The sequence below is a fragment of the Taudactylus pleione genome, unplaced genomic scaffold (assembly GCF_031769625.1).
Source record: "Taudactylus pleione unplaced genomic scaffold, aTauple2 ptg000393l, whole genome shotgun sequence".
In the NCBI taxonomy this organism is placed as follows: Eukaryota; Metazoa; Chordata; class Amphibia; order Anura; family Myobatrachidae; genus Taudactylus; species Taudactylus pleione.
The window spans coordinates 4,814,308-4,835,391 of NW_028284794.1; the positions used below are offsets into that span (position 1 = coordinate 4,814,308).

General features: G+C 48.6%; 3 non-coding genes across 3 annotated transcripts; all 3 read right to left on the reverse strand.

The window, feature by feature from the left end:
- Positions 1 to 689: 689 nt before the first annotated feature.
- TRNAS-GCU (transfer RNA serine (anticodon GCU)) lies at positions 690 to 771 on the reverse strand. Its single transcript has one exon. It is a non-coding gene; the product is annotated as a tRNA-Ser (tRNA).
- A 15,409-nt stretch (positions 772 to 16,180) lies between these two features.
- TRNAS-GCU (transfer RNA serine (anticodon GCU)) lies at positions 16,181 to 16,262 on the reverse strand. The gene has a single exon. It is a non-coding gene; the product is annotated as a tRNA-Ser (tRNA).
- Positions 16,263 to 19,127: 2,865 nt separating this feature from the next.
- Positions 19,128 to 19,209, reverse strand: TRNAS-GCU (transfer RNA serine (anticodon GCU)). The gene has a single exon. It is a non-coding gene; the product is annotated as a tRNA-Ser (tRNA).
- Between the last annotated feature and the right edge of the window lie 1,875 nt (positions 19,210 to 21,084).

Here is a 21,084-nt window from a genome sequence, read left to right on the forward strand (position 1 = left end):
CCCCAAAAAGATGCACTAACATTGGGGATCAATGTAGATGTGCCCTAATAAATGGGGTATTTAAGTTGTCTAAATAGCTTCTTGTTAGCGTCTTTGCACAAGTGGTGAAGAATGGCATAAAGCAGTATTTTTTGTAAAAATAAGAAATCCTGGCAAATTTGGGGTAACTGAAAATGGGTGCTAGCATATTTTAATGTCTCTAAAGTGAAGTATTAATAAAAGTGAAATTCCTCCACCATACAAGCACCTGCAATCCCTAAAACACTTGTCCCCTTCTTAGAGCACCCCAGAACCTTATTTTCCTAGTTTTTGAAGTTGTCCCCTCACTTTGTGCTTTTTCACCCCAAAAAATTAAAGGAATTTTTTTGACGCAGTTATATTTTGGGGGGGCTGTTCCAAGGGTTCTGAGTGGCTTCCCCACCTTTACACCTTTGCACCCCAAAATAAAAATGTTGAACTTATTTTCTCCTACTATTCAGAGGCGAATATTTTTCACCTATTACATTGCATTGACTTTCCACTTACGCAAAACCCGTCTGGAATGGAAAACGGAGATAAATTTCCGCCACGTGAAAAGTTCCGATCCGCGATACTCGGCTTTTTTGTATCTAAGTGAATATGGCCCATAAATAGTTTTAATTTGCAGGTGTTAAGTGAAATGGTGAAAATACAGTAGTAAAATAATTTACCGACGAGGATGGGATTCGAACCCACGCGTGCAGAGCACAATGGATTAGCAGTCCATCGCCTTAACCACTCGGCCACCTCGTCACCATGCCATGTTGGCTCTGCAAATCATGTTTTGGTGTAATCATTTTATTTTACTTTTGGGGTTTTTTAGGTTACAATCAATAGATCACCAATTAAAAGGTCAACAGTATCTAGGAAGAGACAAACTGGTAGACAGTTACAGGTACAAAAGGTCGATATACAAAAGGTCAACATGGAAGAAGGTAGACAGGTACAAAAGGTTGACATGGTCAAAAGGTCGACATTTGAATGGTCGACACAAATTTTTATTTTATTTTTTTAGGGTTAGGCACTTACTGAAGCATTAGGGTTAGGCTGTTGAAGGAACGGTTAGGATTAGGCACTAAGAGGGACGATTAGGGTTAGGCATTTACCCTGATGGTTAGGGTCAGGCACCAAGGGGAGGATTAGGGTGAAGATTAGGGTTAGAAAACAAAACATGTCAACCGTTTTTGTGTTGACCATTCCATTGTCGACATTTGTACTTGTTGATCTTTATCCATGTCGACCTTTTGTACCGGTCGATCTATTGCCTGTCTACCAATTGGTGTCAATCTTTTGACTGTCTAACCCCTTTAGTGCTCGCTATAGCGCTTATGTCATTCTTATTCAACAAACAGTGGTAATATAAGATTATCGCCTTTAGGCAGCTGCCAAAGGGCACGGTCACAGGGGGGCGCCGGTGAGTCCACACACACAGGCCGGGACTACTGATGACCAAGGCTGACGCAGGAACTCTCCCAGCCCCCCAGCACTGAATTGTCACTTGTTAGTGCGGTAGAGTCTGTAGCAATGCTGGCCGCTCCTTCCCTCTCCTCCAGTCCTCTGGGAGCCAATGTGTCACTCACATCAGAAGCTCTGCCCCCCTAGACAACATGAAGAGCTGCTGCTACATGGAGCCTGTAAGGTATATTATGACTTTCTGGTGAGGAGAAAGGATTAATGGGTGGGTCAGTGTGTGTTTAGGAGGAGGTGGGCTTGTGTGAGTGTGTGTACGAGTGCAGACAGGCTTAGTGTGTGTGGGGGTGGTGGTTTTATTTAGTGCAGAGTGTGTGGTGGGGTTAATGAGTGCAGACAGGCTTAGTGTGGGGTTAATAAGTGCTGGCAGAGTGTGTGTGTGGGGAGATTTAATCAGGGCTGACAGGGTGAGTGTGTGTGCGGGTCAGTGAGCACTGGCAATGTATGTGTGTGGCAGTGAGTGCCGGCAGGGTGTGTGGGGGGGGAGATTTAATGATTTCTGGCAGGGTGAGTGTGTGGAGGGTTAATGAACCCTGGCAATGTATGTGTGTGGCTGTGAGTGCTGGCAGGGTGACTGTGTGAGTGTGTTACTAAGTGCTGAAAGGCTTAGTGTGTGTGGGGGTGGGTTAATGAGTGCTGGCATATATTGGGTCACAATTGTGTGGCATAAATATGTATTGTGGCACGGATGTGTGGTATAATGTATTGGGGGCACAGCTGTATGACAGATATATAATTTGGGGCACATTGTGTGGCATATTATGTATTGGGGCACAAATGAGTGGCATATTATATATTGGGGCACAAATGTGTGGCATATTATATATTGGGGCACAATTGTGTGGCATATTATGTATTGGGGCACAAATGTGTGGCATATTATGCATTGAGGCACAAATGTGTGGCATCTTATGTATTAGAGGATACAGCTGTGTGGTATATAATGAATTTGTGGCAGAGATATGTGGCATATTATGAATGGGGGGTAGTGTTATGAGGCACAGTATGATTTTGGGTCTCTGCTGTTTGCCATATTAGTTAGAGCATTTTTATATAGTATATTGTGAATTTAGGACACTGCTGTGTGGCGTATTATAAATTGGGGTCACTAACATGTGGCATAGTTTGAATTGGAGGGAGCAGGGGATGTGGGAGAAATGTTGCCTAGGGTGCCCAGGCACCTTGCATCGGCCATGATTATAGCTGTTTGTCACAGCATCGTTCTCACCATCTCTAGATGGCGCTGCTCTTCCGGCTTCAGCAAAGCCTTCCAGGCACTGCTGGGTCCCTGTGTCATGCACATGTGCAGATGGACGGTCGCACATGCACATTACACAGGAGCCCGTTGCTGGTAGTGTTAGGCTGCCAGCAGCTGAGCGGAGGGGTAAGTAATAATAAATACTAGTGCCATTTTTGTATGTATCACTGTGATACTAAATGAAAACTACTGCTGGTATTTACATTCATTCTTAAATGGGGCCCTAATTACTGTAAATATTTGAATCTACACCCCCTACAAGCATGGACTCTCCGCAGAGTGGCTATAGAGAAATGGCAACTGTGCCATATTGAGATTATGATAAGGAGTCCTAATCTGTCACTTACACACAGTGTCGGCATCCATGTTTGCTGTACCAATATGCAGTCTGTCAATTTGCTAGAAATTACTGAGGCACCCCCTGACCAATAGCCTACCCTCCAACTTGACCCGTTCCATTAGGCAAAAAAACGCTCTGCTCCTGGACTTCCCACCTAATGTATAATTGCAGTCACCTGTGCTGAACTAGGTAATTGATGAGACAGGTGTTTCAGCACAGGTGTCTGCAATCATACATTAAAAAGAAAGTCCAGAGAAAATTTTTTTATAAACTATATTAGGGGTTTTCGATCCAGACCAGCGTATGACCTTAGATAGTAAGAAATTACTGTTGATTATGAGTGCAGCAGGTAGGAAAACCATACTGCAGGGTTGGTTGGATAGCTCACCCCCCCAATGGTCCCTATTCATGACAAAATTGTATTTTATTTTTAAAATGGATTGGGTAGAGACTTTGACACAAAAAGAAAAAAAGGTGGAACGTTTCTTTTCACTATGGGAAATATACATACACACTCCCAGTTACTATAAGGAAACAAATACACCACAGTTTGAGGAATACCACATGGTATCTCACAAGACTGGCGGTAGGTGATCCTCCTATTAATATCATTTAGAAAGATTTGGTTTGCTCTCTCTCCGGCTCAATAATTTTGTAATGGTTTATCAAAATAGAAATATAAATGTAAAGGATAAAATTGAAAACTTGTTTATAAATTTGAAAGTTGTACTTCACAAAATGATCAATGTGATTTTATGTTGGATGTTGTAATACATATTGTCTCAATAAAAATTTATTGAAAAAAAAAAAGAAAGTCCAGGAGCAGAGCATTTTGTACCTAATGGAATGGGTTATGTTGGAGGGTCTGCAATAGTCATGTGAACGGTTGCTTACATTCTCATGAATATTAGTTCAGACCACAAAATTGCTGCCTCCATTGAATATCCTGATTATCCTTTCAGCAACCTAGACCCCTGACTAAACCAAACTTGCATACTTCCTCAAAATGTCCGTGGGACCCCCGGAAGTGTGTGTGGTCCTCCCACATTGCACCCACTTCCTGGGCAGAACAGGGAGCATATTGTTGCAATGCATGGGTCTAGGAGCAGGGGCTGGGGCAAATATTACATGATTCTATGATTGAAAATCGCATCATTCACACCTGAACTTGGGGTTCCAAGCCAAACAGAGTCCCAGCTCAGTTCACTTTGGTGTTCCGAGTAGAACTGAGTCCTGGCTTGGATTAGTTTGGGGTTCCAAGTAGAAGGGAGTCCTGGCTTGGATCACTTTGGGGTTCCGGGTAGAACTGAGAGCCTAATTCAGACCCGGTCGTGAGCGCTGAGCGCTTGCAAGCGGGTCGATGTTGGCCAAGTGCGCATGCGCACGATGGAGGCGGCTCCGTCGTGCGCATGCACAAGACCCGAATAACGACGGCCAAGCCGTCGTTATGGGTCTTGCACCAAAGGGGTCGTGCTGTCGATGGTGAGTGACAGCACGCCCCCTTGGTGGGCGTGCCGGGGGCGTGGCTGCCCAGACGGAGGCATTCCCTAGTGATGTCAGTGGGAGTGCTTTTGGCTCTGATATAGCCAAAAGCACTCCAGGGCTTGCGGCAACGAGACCCTACCGCAAGGGTCTCGTAGCAAGCCCGATGGTCGCGATGGTCTTGACCATCGCGACCATCATCATGGACGCTCGCATAAGCTGTGGGTGGTAACCCACAGCTATGCGAGCGGTCAAAAGGCCGTACTATTAAAAAAAAAAACGCCCTGATTCAGAGCGGGCGCTCGTTCAGAGCGTCCGGCTCTGAATCAGGCCCTGAGTCCCGGCTCAAGTATTCTCGCCAAGTCCAGAACTCAGATCTCAAAAACAGATCTCCCAAGTTTTGGTTTGCAAGTAACACAGGAGAGTGTATGGAGAGAGTGTGGGCTGTAGTCAGTGGCGGATCTAGACTTTACTTTTAGGGGAGGGGCGGTTAAGAATAATACTAACTCCCCCCTGGATCCCCCCACAATAATATGCTCCGGAAGCAGGCTCCTCCAGTCCCACATGTCCAGCAGAAACTTTAGTAAATATACCCCATGGTGGCAAATCTACTGTGAGGGGGCTGGAGGTAGACACAGCCCGGCAGCAGTCCCATCGCTGTCCTCAGCTGTCACGCAGGCCCTTCCCCATGATGGATATAATAAGGATATATACATTTTTGTACAAATTTATACTCCTTTGAATAAACAGCAGCCACTAGCAAAATAATTTAGGTTAGGGGTGTAAGGATACAGTATTGGGTGCAGGGTTAGGGGTGTAAGGATACAGTATTGGGTGCAGGGTTAGGGGTGTAAGGATACAGTATTGGGTGCAGGGTTAGGGGTGTAAGGATACAGTATTGGGTGCAGCGTTAGGGGTGTAAGGATACAGTATTGGGTGCAGGGTTAGGGGTGTAAGGATACAGTATTGGGTGCAGGGTTAGGGGTGTAAGGATACAGTATTGGGTGCAGGGTTAGGGGTGTAAGGATACAGTATTGGGTGCAGGGTTAGGGGTGTAAGGATACAGTATTGGGTGCAGGGTTAGGGGTGTAAGGATACAGTATTGGGTGTAGGGTTAGGGGTGTAAGGATACAGTATTGGGTGCAGAGTTATGGGGTGAGAACACAGTATTGGCTGTGGCAGAGTTAGAGGGTAAAGGGTATTGTATTAAGAGAAGGGTTAGGGGGGGTAAGGGTACAGTAGTGGGTTCAGGGGTAGGGGGGGTAAGGATACAGTATTGGGTGCAGACTCTTGTTAGGAAATAAGGCTACAATACTGAATGCAGGGTTAGGGGGTAAGGATACAGTATTTGGAATAGAGTTAAGGGTAAAGTAGTGGGTGCAAGGTAAGGACACAGTAGCGGGTGCAGGGTAAGGACACAGTAGCGGGTGCAAGGTAAGGACACAGTAGCGGGTGCAGGGTTAAGGACAGTAGCGGGTGCAGGGTAAGGACACAGTAGCGGGTGCAGGGTAAGGACACAGTAGCGGGTGCAGGGTAAGGACACAGTAGCGGGTGCAAGGTAAGGACACAGTAGCGGGTGCAAGGTAAGGACACAGTAGCGGGTGCAAGGTAAGGACACAGTAGCGGGTGCAGGGTAAGGACACAGTAGCGGGTGCAAGGTAATGACACAGTAGCGGGTGCAAGGTAAGGACACAGTAGCGGGTGCAGGGTAAGGACACAGTAGCGGGGGCAAGGTAAGGACACAGTAGCGGGTGTAGGGTTAAGGACACAGTAGTGGGTGCAGGGCAAGGACACAGTAGCGGGTGCAAGGTAAGGACACAGTAGTGGGTGCAGGGTTAAGGACACAGTAGTGGGTGCAGGGTAAGGACACAGTAGTGGGTGCAGGGTTAAGGACACAGTAGTGGGTGTAGGGTTAAGGACACAGTAGTGGGTGCAGGGTTAAGGACACTAGTGGGTGCAGGGTTAAGGACATAGTAGTAGGTGCAAGGTAAGGACACAGTAGTGGGTGCAGGGTTAAGGACACAGTAGTGGGTGCAGGGTAAGGACACAGTAGTGGGTGCAGGGTTAAGGACATAGTAGTGGGTGCAGGGTTAAGGACACAGAAGTGGGTGCAGGGTAAGGACACAGTAGTGGGTGCAGGGTAAGGACACAGTAGTGGGTGCAGGGTTAAGGACACAGTAGTAGGTGCAGGGTTAAGGACACAGTAGCGGGTGCAGGGTTAAGGACACAGTAGTGGGTGCAGGGTAAGGACACAGTAGCGGGTGCAGGGTTAAGGACACAGTAGTGGGTGCAGGGTAAGGACACAGTAGTGGGTGTAGGGTAAGGACACAGTAGTGGGTGTAGGGTTAGGAGGATGAGTATTTAGTGTAGGGTTGGGTGGTAAGGAAACAGTATAGAGAGCAGGGTTAGGGCTAAGGCTGAATAGGGAGGGTCGGGATAGCATAGTGCTGTGACAATAGTATGGGTGCAATTCTGAGACATTCACAGGACTGGGGGGAGAGAGAGAGATAGACAGACTCTAGGAGCAGGACACCTATTAGATGATAGACACCGCCGGCTGTGATTGGTCGGTGAATGCTGCCGGCGGTGATTGGCTGCTGTGTGTGCGCAGCAGCAGGCAGTCACCGCCGGCAGCATCTCCCCAACCAATCACCAGTGATTGGCTGTTAAGCGCGTCCTGGGATTTTTAAACACTGGTGCTGCGCCGTGGCAACCTGCGCACCTGCACTGTAGATGACAGGCAGCAGCCGGATGCCCGGCTGAGCCTGTGAATCGGGGCTTTGTGTACTGGGGGCATTTGTCCTGATCGCTCCCCCCCCCCCCCTGGATCCGCCACTGGCTGTAGTTCATGCTGCAATACTACATACTAGCTGCCACCAGAGAGAGTGGTATGTAAGTGGAGTGGGTAAGTGGGAAGCATGTAAAAGACTGCAGGCATCTTTGTTACTGTGAATGGTTGTCATACCTGCCTACGTTTCAGGAAGGTGCATGAGTCTCACAATTTTTCCGGTAGAGCGGCCATATCTCGCTCAGTTCTTAGTGAAGTGAGCAGGCTGGGGAGATAATTGGTGGGAATCTTTGGTCTGTACCAAAGGGGGTGGGGCTGCAGCAAATTGCGTCATTTTAGCTCTGTCCCCTCCCCATGGACCCGTGATTCGCTGCATTTTGCCATGATGGGGGTGGGGCCTAATGTCATGGAGTCAGGCCACGCCCCCTAAAGTGGTGAGCTGCGTCTCCTCTCTGGGCTGGTGAAACCAAAAGTAGGCGAGTGTGATGCTTGTTTGTCAGACACTAGCTAGCACCTGCAATCCAGTGCAGACAATAATATGAATTGTGAGGTGGTCAGAATTGACTGTGCAATGCCGTCCAACTAATATTCTAATGCAGCAGGAGGTGTCTGTAGGAAATGGTGCCTCCTGTCAGCAACTGCGATCTGAGTGCTGAGCCCAAAGACGTAGTCTCGGATCACCATGACGTCCATCGGTTTTAGCTGTTTTTATACATTTTTAGAGAAATCCAGATCCAAAACCAAAAAGTCAAATCGAAACCAAAACACTGGAGGGTGTTTTTGCAAAAACCAAACCACGACGATGATTTAGAACCAAACCACGTAGGTCTGCGCACAGCTATAGTACTTATACAGTGGTTTGGTTTAATGTTTAGTCATATGAATTTGGAGCAGAAGCTGTCATCAGCCGATAAGGCGTTTAATGAACATTGCACAGAATATTAATACAGCCACTAAAGGCCTCATTGGGATTTGCGCGCTATTCCGTCTGCGTTTGCATCTTACCATTTTTTAGCAAGTTACGCACTTGTCCGATCCATTCAGCGCTGTACAGATCTCAGTTGGGGGCATTTGAACATAGGATAAGTTTGCCGTGGGCGTATCACGGGAGGTTTGATGGAATTGCGTATGCGAATGCTGACCATTGTTCTCCTGAGCCACGGGTGGGGCTGGTGCAAAGTTATGTGTTATGTACATTGTATGTTACACCCTTAAGGCCTTATTTAAAGTTACATGTGTTCGGTAATAAATGCGAATTTCCTCCTGTATTCACCAGGGAGATGATGATGGTGACTACTGTACTTTCACCAGCAGATGAATGGGGGGTGCGGTGAGAGAGGGAAGTATGTTTTATAGGACACAAGTAGGCTAGTATGTTTGATACCCCTGTCTGTCTTCCCCTCCCCTTTTAATAGTAAGCTCTTGCGAGTAGGGTCTTCATCTCTCATATGCTTTTCCCTCCCTCAGACCTCATCTCCTCCCCCTGACAAAAGTGGCACTGAACCTTTTGGTTCAGCCGGAGCTGCTTTTGTGGATACTATGACTGCATGTGCTGCCAGGGCCGGCTCCAGGGGTTTTGAGCACCCTGTGCCTGTCTCTCATGGTGCGCCAAAATGTGTGGGCGTGGTCTAATTATCATAGGCCACGCCCCCTATGTGACGTAATTGGGAGGCGTGCCGTACGGGCACGCCTCCAAATAGCGTCAGGCTGGGGGAGCCTCACTAGCTGGGCTTCCCCCAGCCCTCTCCCATCACTGAATGGATGCCGCGTGCATGCGCGCAGCATCCATTCAGACTCTGGCCAGCACCGGTTTTTAACTCATGGGCTGGCTGCTGGCACTGACAGGCAGGCTGTATGTGGTGGGGTGTAGCACGCCGGCATATTAGTCACACACAGCCTACCTGCCAGTCCCAACAGCCAGCCTGAGCCCATGATGTGATGGGGAGATGAGCCGTGAGCGGCTTCACTTACCGTCCCCTTCCGCACCACTCGTCCAGGCCTCCGCGCTCGCCCAGGTGCAACTCAGGGTTGCTGATGGTGAGGACGAGGTGAGCCCCACACACTCGTCCAATCCAGTGGCCGCAGTCCGTCCGCCCGCCCACTCGCACTAGGAGGCCACAGTCTGCAGTCCGTCCGTGAGGTGACCCCGCTGCCCCAGTGTCACTCCCACACACTCGTCCGCAGTCCTTCCGCCCCGCTAGGCTAGCTGTGATGAAGCAGGCTAGCTAGCAGCCATCCACTGCACAGCCGCCGCCCGCTAAATTCAGAGACTGCGCGGGCAGGGATGGCGTGTGACGTCACACCCGGCCCACCCAGCTCATTCTAGGAGGAGGGACAGTGTCAGCGTTGGCGGTGGTGACGTTTTAGGGGCAGGTGGAAAGCGTAGCAGCAGCAGCGGGGGTGGATGGGTGGGCAGCGGGCCAGGCAGAGCAGACTCAGAGTGACAGCCAGGGCCTGGCCACTGCCAGCAAGGGAAAATGCCGGCAGAAAATCAGCGCGCCCTCTTTAGGTGGCGCCCTTGTGCGGCCGCTCAGGTGGAACATGCCTGGAGCTGGCCCTGTGTGCAGTAATGGTTATGTAGGGGTCTATTTACTAAGCAGTGTTAGGAGACAAAGTGAAAAGTGATAAGGTACCAGCCAATCAGCTCCCAACTGTCATCTTCCAGGGTGTGTTTGAAAAATTACAGTTGGGAGCTGATTGGCTGGTACCTTATCTCCTTTCACTTTGTCTCCTAACACTGCTTAGTAAATAGACCCCATAGTTTGTCATCTATGTTCTGCAATGTCTTGTACTGGGAGTCTTTTGCACTTTGGGGTCTATTCATGTAAAACATGAACTGGCTACACAAAAAATATCACTATATATCCTATCACATCAATGCGATATATAGTAATGTTTTGTAGCCATTCATGTACACGTACCTGTCCGGGGTCTTCCTCCGGTAAACTGCCCCACCGCGATCCCTTGAAGCAGTGTGAAGACAGACATATCGGGAGAAGGGCTGGATTAAGGCTTGTGGGGGCCCCAGGGCAACTAATTGTGGGGGCCCCTACAATCCACACGGTGCCGACTCCCCTACTCATCCTCCTCCTCACAAGCCACACAGAGCCTACTGCTCCATCCCCGACAGCTAGGGGCAAACGCAGGAATTTCTGGGAGTTTTCTTATATATACATGGAGAGTGAAGAGGGAGGGAGCTGGGAGCTGTTGCATGCTGACGCTGTGCATAGGGGCTGGCTACTGTTGTCCATATAGGGGCTGGCTGTTGTCCTGTCTGTAAGGGCTGGCTGGCTGTTGTCTATAGAGGGGCTGGCTGGCTGCTGTCTACAGAGGGGCTGGCTAGCTGTTGTCCTGTCCATATGGGCTGGCTGGCTGGCTGTAGTGCTTTGTTGTCCAGGGGGTGCTCTGTCCTTCAGGGGTGCTCTCTTCATCCACCCCCAGTGAAAAAAAAATAATAATAATTTTTTGAGAGTGTGTGTTAGCCATCAGCGTAGGTGTGCAGGGGTGCTGTGCTGCTGTCTGTCAAGGGGCTACTGCCTCTTTCAGGGGTTCACCCCAGTGTTCCAAAAAAAGAAACAATTTTTTTTGTGTGTGGTTGTGAGCGTAGTGAGTATGGAGGACAGTCACATGACTGGAGAGCAGGATCCACATACCAGTCTTGTAGCTGCCGGCAGTAGTCATGATGACGATGCAAGGCCATCAACGTCATCTATGAAGGCCGATGTATCAGGACAAAAAGTCAGGCTAAAAAAAAATCAACTTTTACACTGTTAAAGCAAAAAAAAAATTAAAGCTAAGTCAGCTTTAGAGAAACAAAAAATTGGCAATATGCCATTCACTACACGAAGTGACAGGGAAAGGATAAGGCATTGGCCTCTATTTATGATGACTGATGGTTTTAATTATAATTTAAGGCCCTTTGCTTGTAGGAAAGGTACAAAAACATTTTTAATTGTTAAGACGAGGAAGACACCAGAACCAACCGTGTGCTCTGAAAAATCACAAATCCCCAAGGAGAGTCCAAGTGTGTCTGCTGTTGCCATGTGTGAGTCTGACCTTTCTAGTAATACTGTACTTGAAGAGGATCCTCCTTCCACCATTTGTGTGCCTTCTGACGTAGAAATCGAGGATGCTTCTGTGGAATTGCATGAAGAGGATGAGGATATTTATCTAGTTGGTGATAACAACAAGGATGATGAGGATGTTGATGTTGATGAGGATGTTGATGGCGAGGATGTTTGTGTAAAAACTGTAAATCAGGCAACAGTTGTTGCCCATGGTGGGAAAATCCCATTGTTGCCATGCCTGGCAAAGGACCAAAAAATCCAAGTAACAGTGAGTAGAGGTAAGGACCTTACCCATCTGGGAACCTCCTCCCTGTTACATCACTTGCAGCACATTCATCAAATCGGAAAGGGTATTGAAACTTTGTGGACAAAAAAACAAACAACAATCAGTCCAGTGTCACCAAGCTGCTCCCTTCTATTTGGATCCAAGTGCCTGCAATATCCACCACCAACACCTGCATCATCATCAACATCCTCATTTGTGATCGGAAGTAGTCCTGCTTCCAATATCATAAGGACTGACTCCTCTCCTATCCGTTGTTCCTCAGAAGGATCCTTGAGTGTTACACCTGCTGCTGCTGTTGCTATAAGTGGATCTTCATCCCAGAAGGAGGCCAAGAAGAAGCCTACTTATAGTAGTTCAGGAAGTTCAACCAAACAATTGACTGTCACAGTCCCTTGCATTGGCAAACAAGTATGACAGCAAACACCCAGCTGCACAGCGGATTACTGATGCCATAACAGCTCTGCTGGTATTAGATATGCATCCAGTGTCCGCCATTAATGCAGTGGGTTTTACCCAGTCAATGGAGGTCCTGTGTCCCCGCTACAATGTGCCTTCTAGATTCCACTTCTCTATGATAGCAATTCCCAATCTGTACAAGGGCATTAAAAAAAACTTAGTAATGTCCTCCAAATTGCTGTTGTACCCTCTGTCCACTTAACCACAGAAATGTGGACAAGTGGGACAGGGCAAACTAAAGATTACAAGACTGTGACAGCCCACTGGGTAGGTGTATTGCCTCCAACAGTACAAACAGCAGCAGCTAACAAATGCCAGTTCATTCAGAGGCAGGCTACTCTGTTTACCACCGGTTTCAGTAAGAGGCATACCACTGAGAACCTCTTATAGAAACTCAGGGAAATCATTTCTGTTCCACGATGCTGAGTGCAGGAGCTCCTGTTACCACCAGAAGTGGAGTGCTGGACATCTGACTATCAGCTCCCAAGACCCTTAAGTGTGACTTTACTTAAGGGAGCTGAAGGCTGCCTGCACTGCCGTTGCCTGAACCTACAGCAATATGTCTGTCTTCAGGAGGTTGGAGCCTGCCACAACAGAGGTGAGCTTAATGAGGCATTGTGTAGCATATTAATGGGGCTCTGTATGGTATGTGCACTGTGTGACATAATAATGAGGCACTGTTACATCATAATGGGGCACTGTGGAAAAATAATGGGGCACCGTGTGACATAATAATGGGGCACTATGTGGCATATTATTGGGACACTGTGGCATGATAATAGGGCACTGTGTGGCATGATAATAGGGCACTGTGTGGCATAATTCCTGGGGGGAGTCAATGTGTGTTCGGGAGTAGGATGTAGCTGGATGGGGGGGCACTCCAAAAATGTTCTCAAAGGGTGCTAGTAGACCTGTGGCTGGTCCTGTATACCTATAATGGGTGCAGACCACACACCCATTAAAGATAATTACCTTGTGTGGCCTCCTCAGAAGAATTCTCTGGAAAAATGGTGCCAGCACCGAAAACCTAGAGATTTGCGCAGTGGAGAAATCACAGCCAAAAATGCTCTTATGCAATTTCATACAAGATATGCTTAGTAGGCTCTGGTACAATGCCCATGTGCCAGCATGAGTGCGGTGTACAATTGGAGGCTACACACTCGCCCCCACCTCCTTTAGGAGGCTTCTGCTGGGAGCCTCTTAAAGGAGACATGGTTTCAAGAGCTCAATAAACACAATATAAAGGTCCAGGCTGTGAGGGAACTGTGATTTATGGTTGGGAAGGAAATTGGGAAACTGGAAGAAAATAATCCTCTTCTCTGGAAACCTATATTTAAGAGCATAAAGGTGAAACGTTAAAATACAACAGCATTTGAAAATGTCATTGTGGAAAGCCATGCTGGGATCAAGTGGCTGATCCCAGCATCTGCACAGTAGGAGGAGATGTGTCCCCTGCGGGATACATCAGCGTCCGGAGCTGGGATGCTATTTGTGCTCCCAGCGCCGGGTAAGCAGAGGCTTTTGGTAGCCAGTGCTGGGGCAGAGTATCTATTCCCAGCGCCGGTGAAGCATCGGGCACGGCATCAGGTCCAGCGGGTGTTTGGCTCTGGCCGCGAGCCAAACACGGCTCGTGGGCCATCAGTCGATAGGAGGCAGACGCGATGAGCCAATCGCGGCTTGCCGTGTCATAGCCCCGCCCACTTGCGGTATCTTGTTTCAGACGCCGCTGAGCGGGAAACTTCAGTACAGCGGCGGAGGGGGAGGAGAGAAGACCTCCCAAAGAGCAGAAGAAGGCACGGCAAAAGTTCCAGCGGCAGTGAAAGAAGCCAGAAGACACCGCTGGCAAGAAAAGAAGATAGAAGGCACCGGCTGAAAGAAGAGAAGAAGAGGTGGCGCCGCTGGCCAGGATGGGCCAGCAGCAGAAGAATGCGGCTGAGGACCAGAGAGGACTGCGGGGGTGGAAAGTAAAAGAGCTAACGAAGCTCCCCCCTGCAGCCTCTTCCAACAGAGCAGGTATGCCTTCCTGTGAGGTCTACTATTAACCTCTCCTTAGACCACCAGGGTTGTCAGGCACTAGGCCCGTCGGGCACATCCAGGCATTAGGCCTGTGGCCATATAGGTGGGCACAGGGCCCAGGGGCAGTAGCGGACATTAGGCCCTATAGGATTCAATTGCCCCAGTTAGGGTGCAAGTGACCTGGGTACTAGGCTCAGGTCACTAATGGATAAAGTAGGTGGGCAGCCTGCCCGAGCCGAACAAGCCATAAGGTAGCCTGGGCATTAGGCCCAGGCCACTAAGCGAGCCCACCGTTAGGCAGGCCTATAGGCCTGAGCCCCATATAAAGTGGCCCTGGGCATTAGGCCCAGGCCACTATCTGCGCCCCACCATTAGGCAGACCCATAGGCCTGAGCCATCATCATAAAAGGGACTCTGGGCAGTAGGCCCAAGTTCCTCCTATGCCTGCAGTAGACAGGCATAAGGCTTGCGTCGCTGGTAAGACCCTGGGTGTTAGGCCCAGGGCCCTGAGCCTATTAAGAGTGTACCACTGGTATAGTAGGTAGCCCCTGTGTAAGTGTATAGAGGTGTAAGCAGTTGTGTAACTCAGCTCTCACCCTCCAAGTCCCCTGTGGAGAGCTGTCAGGCTCCCACTGTGATAGCATGTAATTTTCCCAGTCACTAAGAAGAGGAGCTGGCCAGCTCTGGATAGGCAGGTAGCAAGCACTTAAAGGGACAGCACCGTGTTTTGCTCTTGTGTGATTACCATCTGTGATTGTTGTTCCGTGCAGGGCATAAGTTTAGTTATTGTTATACATGTCGCACTACACACACTGTAGGTTGAGGGCGATGTCGTCTCAGTATGTGTAGTTGCGTGACATGGGTTTAGGCCCTGCACGGCTGTGGTAAGTATCTCCTTACAGGGACCTGTAGGTGAGTGACCGGGCGAACAGCAAGAGTGGACACGGTGAGAAATATCTGTGTGTACTGTCTCTCACTGTTTGTTTGTCACTACCTATCCTTCCTTCCTTCTGGGCGGATGGTGAACCTTGCATCCCGGTGGAAGGTCGGGTCTTCACCTGGTGCGCGAATACCTATAGGTGAAAACTCGGGATCTGAGGCAAAAAGTGCCAGTGATGATCTTCACTTAACACCCAATTCTATCCCTCGGTCCGGTAGGGCGTGTCGGTCGAGGTGGGGAAGGACCGTACTCATCTCCATCCTCCTAGGTCATCGTGTCCATGTTCTGTTTGAGAATTCCAGGACCATCTGTTGAACATATGGCCTGAAGGTGAGAGGGTGCAATGCAAGGTAAGGAACGGAAGTACACCTGCATGGCAGCAGGCACTGCATCGCACCCCTCTTACATCATCAGTATTAGATCTACAAACAACTTAGAAACCACCAATTTACACTTTTGCATAAAAAATTTAATTCCTTTATAACCCCCAATATTTTGGTTCTTCCTAATATCTGGTATTGGAGACAGTCGAGACAGCTGGGATCTTCACTGCAGCTCACCCACCATCTGACATCTCCCTGAGTTAATAAAGATCTCTGAGGAAATGTTTGTAGTTCCCTCCCCCCAGTCAGCTAGCGTAATCATGGGGTTTCTATACCTGGTATCTTAATACATTGGAGAGCTCATCCCTACCAGGGTTCAGTATCCAGGGTTTAAATATTAAAGTACATTTGCTGACACAACTGCTTGATCTTCTGCAGAAGATCAAATATGAACTCTGGACTGTCAGCCCAGGAGGATCATGGGAATAGCGACCCTAACAAAGTTGAGCATCTCCCAAAGCATGTGGCACTTATGCATGGTAGCACCACTGTTCTGCTAATTGGAAGCAGGGCCAGGAATGTAGTTTAATAATTCAAAATTAAGTTTCAATTAATCATAATTCATCTATCTAAGTCTAGTTCACTGTCATTTTTTGGGAACAGCACATCGATGGTATAAGTATTAATTTGCAGGTGTTAAGTGAAATGGTGAAAGTACAGTAGCAAAATAATTTGCCGACGAGGATGGGATTCGAACCCACGCGTGCAGAGCACAATGGATTAGCAGTCCATCGCCTTAACCACTCGGCCACCTCGTCACCATGCCACTTTGGCTCTGCAAATCATGTTTTGGTGTAATCATTTGATTTTACTTTTGGGGCTTTATTCACTTTTGACACCTGAGGAAGCTGGATGTGATTTAAACCAGTGAAACGCGTTGAACCTTAGCTTTGGAGACTCTCCTATCCATTTCAACTGGCTATACACTTTCTTGGATTGCACAAACCCCTGTTGACTTTGGCGGAGTATGTATCTTCCTGTGGAATATTACAGCCCTAATACCTGCATCGGCCACTGAATATTGATCCCAGCATCTGCACAGTAGGAGGAGATGTGTCCCCTGCGGGATACATCAGCGTCCGGAGCTGGGATGCTATTTGTGCTCCCAGCGCCGGGTAAGCAGAGGCTTTTGGTAGCCAGTGCTGGGGCAGAGTATCTATTCCCAGCGCCGGTGAAGCATCGGGCACGGCATCAGGTCCAGCGGGTGTTTGGCTCTGGCCGCGAGCCAAACACGGCTCGTGGGCCATCAGTCGATAGGAGGCAGACGCGATGAGCCAATCGCGGCTTGCCGTGTCATAGCCCCGCCCACTTGCGGTATCTTGTTTCAGACGCCGCTGAGCGGGAAACTTCAGTACAGCGGCGGAGGGGGAGGAGAGAAGACCTCCCAAAGAGCAGAAGAAGGCACGGCAAAAGTTCCAGCGGCCGTGAAAGAAGCCAGAAGACACCGCTGGCAAGAAAAGAAGATAGAAGGCACCGGCTGAAAGAAGAGAAGAAGAGGTGGCGCCGCTGGCCAGGATGGGCCAGCAGCAGAAGAATGCGGCTGAGGACCAGAGAGGACTGCGGGGGTGGAAAGTAAAAGAGCTAACGAAGCTCCCCCCTGCAGCCTCTTCCAACAGAGCAGGTATGCCTTCCTGTGAGGTCTACTATTAACCTCTCCTTAGACCACCAGGGTTGTCAGGCACTAGGCCCGTCGGGCACATCCAGGCATTAGGCCTGTGGCCATATAGGTGGGCACAGGGCCCAGGGGCAGTAGCGGACATTAGGCCCTATAGGATTCAATTGCCCCAGTTAGGGTGCAAGTGACCTGGGTACTAGGCTCAGGTCACTAATGGATAAAGTAGGTGGGCAGCCTGCCCGAGCCGAACAAGCCATAAGGTAGCCTGGGCATTAGGCCCAGGCCACTAAGCGAGCCCACCGTTAGGCAGGCCTATAGGCCTGAGCCCCATATAAAGTGGCCCTGGGCATTAGGCCCAGGCCACTATCTGCGCCCCACCATTAGGCAGACCCATAGGCCTGAGCCATCATCATAAAAGGGACTCTGGGCAGTAGGCCCAAGTTCCTCCTATGCCTGCAGTAGACAGGCATAAGGCTTGCGTCGCTGGTAAGACCCTGGGTGTTAGGCCCAGGGCCCTGAGCCTATTAAGAGTGTACCACTGGTATAGTAGGTAGCCCCTGTGTAAGTGTATAGAGGTGTAAGCAGTTGTGTAACTCAGCTCTCACCCTCCAAGTCCCCTGTGGAGAGCTGTCAGGCTCCCACTGTGATAGCATGTAATTTTCCCAGTCACTAAGAAGAGGAGCTGGCCAGCTCTGGATAGGCAGGTAGCAAGCACTTAAAGGGACAGCACCGTGTTTTGCTCTTGTGTGATTACCATCTGTGATTGTTGTTCCGTGCAGGGCATAAGTTTAGTTATTGTTATACATGTCGCACTACACACACTGTAGGTTGAGGGCGATGTCGTCTCAGTATGTGTAGTTGCGTGACATGGGTTTAGGCCCTGCACGGCTGTGGTAAGTATCTCCTTACAGGGACCTGTAGGTGAGTGACCGGGCGAACAGCAAGAGTGGACACGGTGAGAAATATCTGTGTGTACTGTCTCTCACTGTTTGTTTGTCACTACCTATCCTTCCTTCCTTCTGGGCGGATGGTGAACCTTGCATCCCGGTGGAAGGTCGGGTCTTCACCTGGTGCGCGAATACCTATAGGTGAAAACTCGGGATCTGAGGCAAAAAGTGCCAGTGATGATCTTCACTTAACACCCAATTCTATCCCTCGGTCCGGTAGGGCGTGTCGGTCGAGGTGGGGAAGGACCGTACTCATCTCCATCCTCCTAGGTCATCGTGTCCATGTTCTGTTTGAGAATTCCAGGACCATCTGTTGAACATATGGCCTGAAGGTGAGAGGGTGCAATGCAAGGTAAGGAACGGAAGTACACCTGCATGGCAGCAGGCACTGCATCGCACCCCTCTTACATCATCAGTATTAGATCTACAAACAACTTAGAAACCACCAATTTACACTTTTGCATAAAAAATTTAATTCCTTTATAACCCCCAATATTTTGGTTCTTCCTAATATCTGGTATTGGAGACAGTCGAGACAGCTGGGATCTTCACTGCAGCTCACCCACCATCTGACATCTCCCTGAGTTAATAAAGATCTCTGAGGAAATGTTTGTAGTTCCCTCCCCCCAGTCAGCTAGCGTAATCATGGGGTTTCTATACCTGGTATCTTAATACATTGGAGAGCTCATCCCTACCAGGGTTCAGTATCCAGGGTTTAAATATTAAAGTACATTTGCTGACACAACTGCTTGATCTTCTGCAGAAGATCAAATATGAACTCTGGACTGTCAGCCCAGGAGGATCATGGGAATAGCGACCCTAACAAAGTTGAGCATCTCCCAAAGCATGTGGCACTTATGCATGGTAGCACCACTGTTCTGCTAATTGGAAGCAGGGCCAGGAATGTAGTTTAATAATTCAAAATTAAGTTTCAATTAATCATAATTCATCTATCTAAGTCTAGTTCACTGTCATTTTTTGGGAACAGCACATCGATGGTATAAGTATTAATTTGCAGGTGTTAAGTGAAATGGTGAAAGTACAGTAGCAAAATAATTTGCCGACGAGGATGGGATTCGAACCCACGCGTGCAGAGCACAATGGATTAGCAGTCCATCGCCTTAACCACTCGGCCACCTCGTCACCATGCCACTTTGGCTCTGCAAATCATGTTTTGGTGTAATCATTTGATTTTACTTTTGGGGCTTTATTCACTTTTGACACCTGAGGAAGCTGGATGTGATTTAAACCAGTGAAACGCGTTGAACCTTAGCTTTGGAGACTCTCCTATCCATTTCAACTGGCTATACACTTTCTTGGATTGCACAAACCCCTGTTGACTTTGGCGGAGTATGTATCTTCCTGTGGAATATTACAGCCCTAATACCTGCATCGGCCACTGAATATTGCCAAGGACTGTGGAAAAATCATCCATCCAATACCGGTAATTCTTCTTGCCTAAGGGATACTACATCCATATTAGTGTTCCCTCTAGCTCCGGCAGGAGGCAGGGCGCCGGAGCTAGAGAGGGCATGCCCGTGCGCGCGCCTTCGGCGTGCGCGCAACCGAGAAGGGGGCGTGGTCATCTGAAAAGGGGGCGTGTCTATAAGACGCGTCCCCTTTTCGTCACTCTTGGGGGCATGCCCGGCACTTATGGACACGCCGGGCAGCCCCCAAGCCCTGCAGACAGGGAGAATAGATGCCGGGCGCATGCGCCCGATGTCTATTCTCCGGCAGTGACCGGGTCACCACATGTTTCTCCACCCGCGGGACACTGCGTCCCGCGGGTGAGAACGGCTCCCACAGGCTGTGAGGGCAGGGCGCTTTTTGCCCTCCTCCTGGAGGGCAGGGTGCTTTTTGCCCTCCAGAAGGAGGGCAGGGCGCCGCACCCCGCTAAAACAGCCTAGCGGGAACGCTACATATAATAATTTTTTTCCTCAGCCAGCACATGACTGTGTTATAATTGGAAGGAGGATCCATTTAAGAATCATCAGATATGGTTCACCTACACCTATATGTGGCTTTTTTATAATAGTCAATTTTTTATTTCATTCTTATTTTTATTTTCATATTCCTTTGTGTATAATTTCTTTACATGTGTTTTTAGTGTAACATTGTATTAAATTTTGTATTAGAATTATCATTCTAACTGTCCATTGTCCATCCTTTTTTTATATATTAGTAGCGCTGGAATCCTTTGGTTTCACTTTTGACATTACCCTACAAATAGGTTACAATTAATAAATCTACAATTAAAAGGTCGATAGTGTCTAAGTAGAGACAAACTGGTAGACAGGCTATAAGTCAACAGGTACAGAAGGTTGACATACAAAAGGTCAACATGGAAGAAGGTAGACAAGTACAAAAGGTTGACATGGTCAAAAGGTCGACATTTGAATGGTCGACACAAATTTGTATTCAATTTTTTTAGGGTTAGGCACTTACTGAAGCGTTAGGGTTAGGCACTTACTGAAGCGTTAGGGTTAGGCAGTTGAGGGAACGGTTAGGGTTAGGCACCAGGAGGGACATATAGGGTTACGCACTTACCCTGATGGTTAGGCTTAGGCACCAAAGGGGAGGGTTAGGGCAAAGATTAGGTTTAGAATCCAAAACATGTGTCGACCATTTTTGTGTTGACCATTCCAATGTTGATCTATTGCCTGTCTACCAGTTGGTGTCGATCTTTTAACTGTCTATCTGAGGGCTCGCTAAAGGCGTTATGTCATACTTTACTTATTCAACAAACAGCAGCACTGGGGGGCGCGCGCTGAGTCCACACACACACAAAAATTATGTCTGTACAGTCTGTCAATTTGCTAGAAATTACTGAGGCACCCCCTGACCAATAGTCATTTGACCGGCTGCTTACATTCTCATGAATATTAGCTCAGACCACAAAATTTCTGCCTCCATTGAATATCCTGATTATCCTTTCAGCAACCTGACTAAAGCAAACTTGCCTACTTTCTCAAAATGTCCATGGGACCCCCGCAAGTGTGGGTGGTCCTCCCACATTGC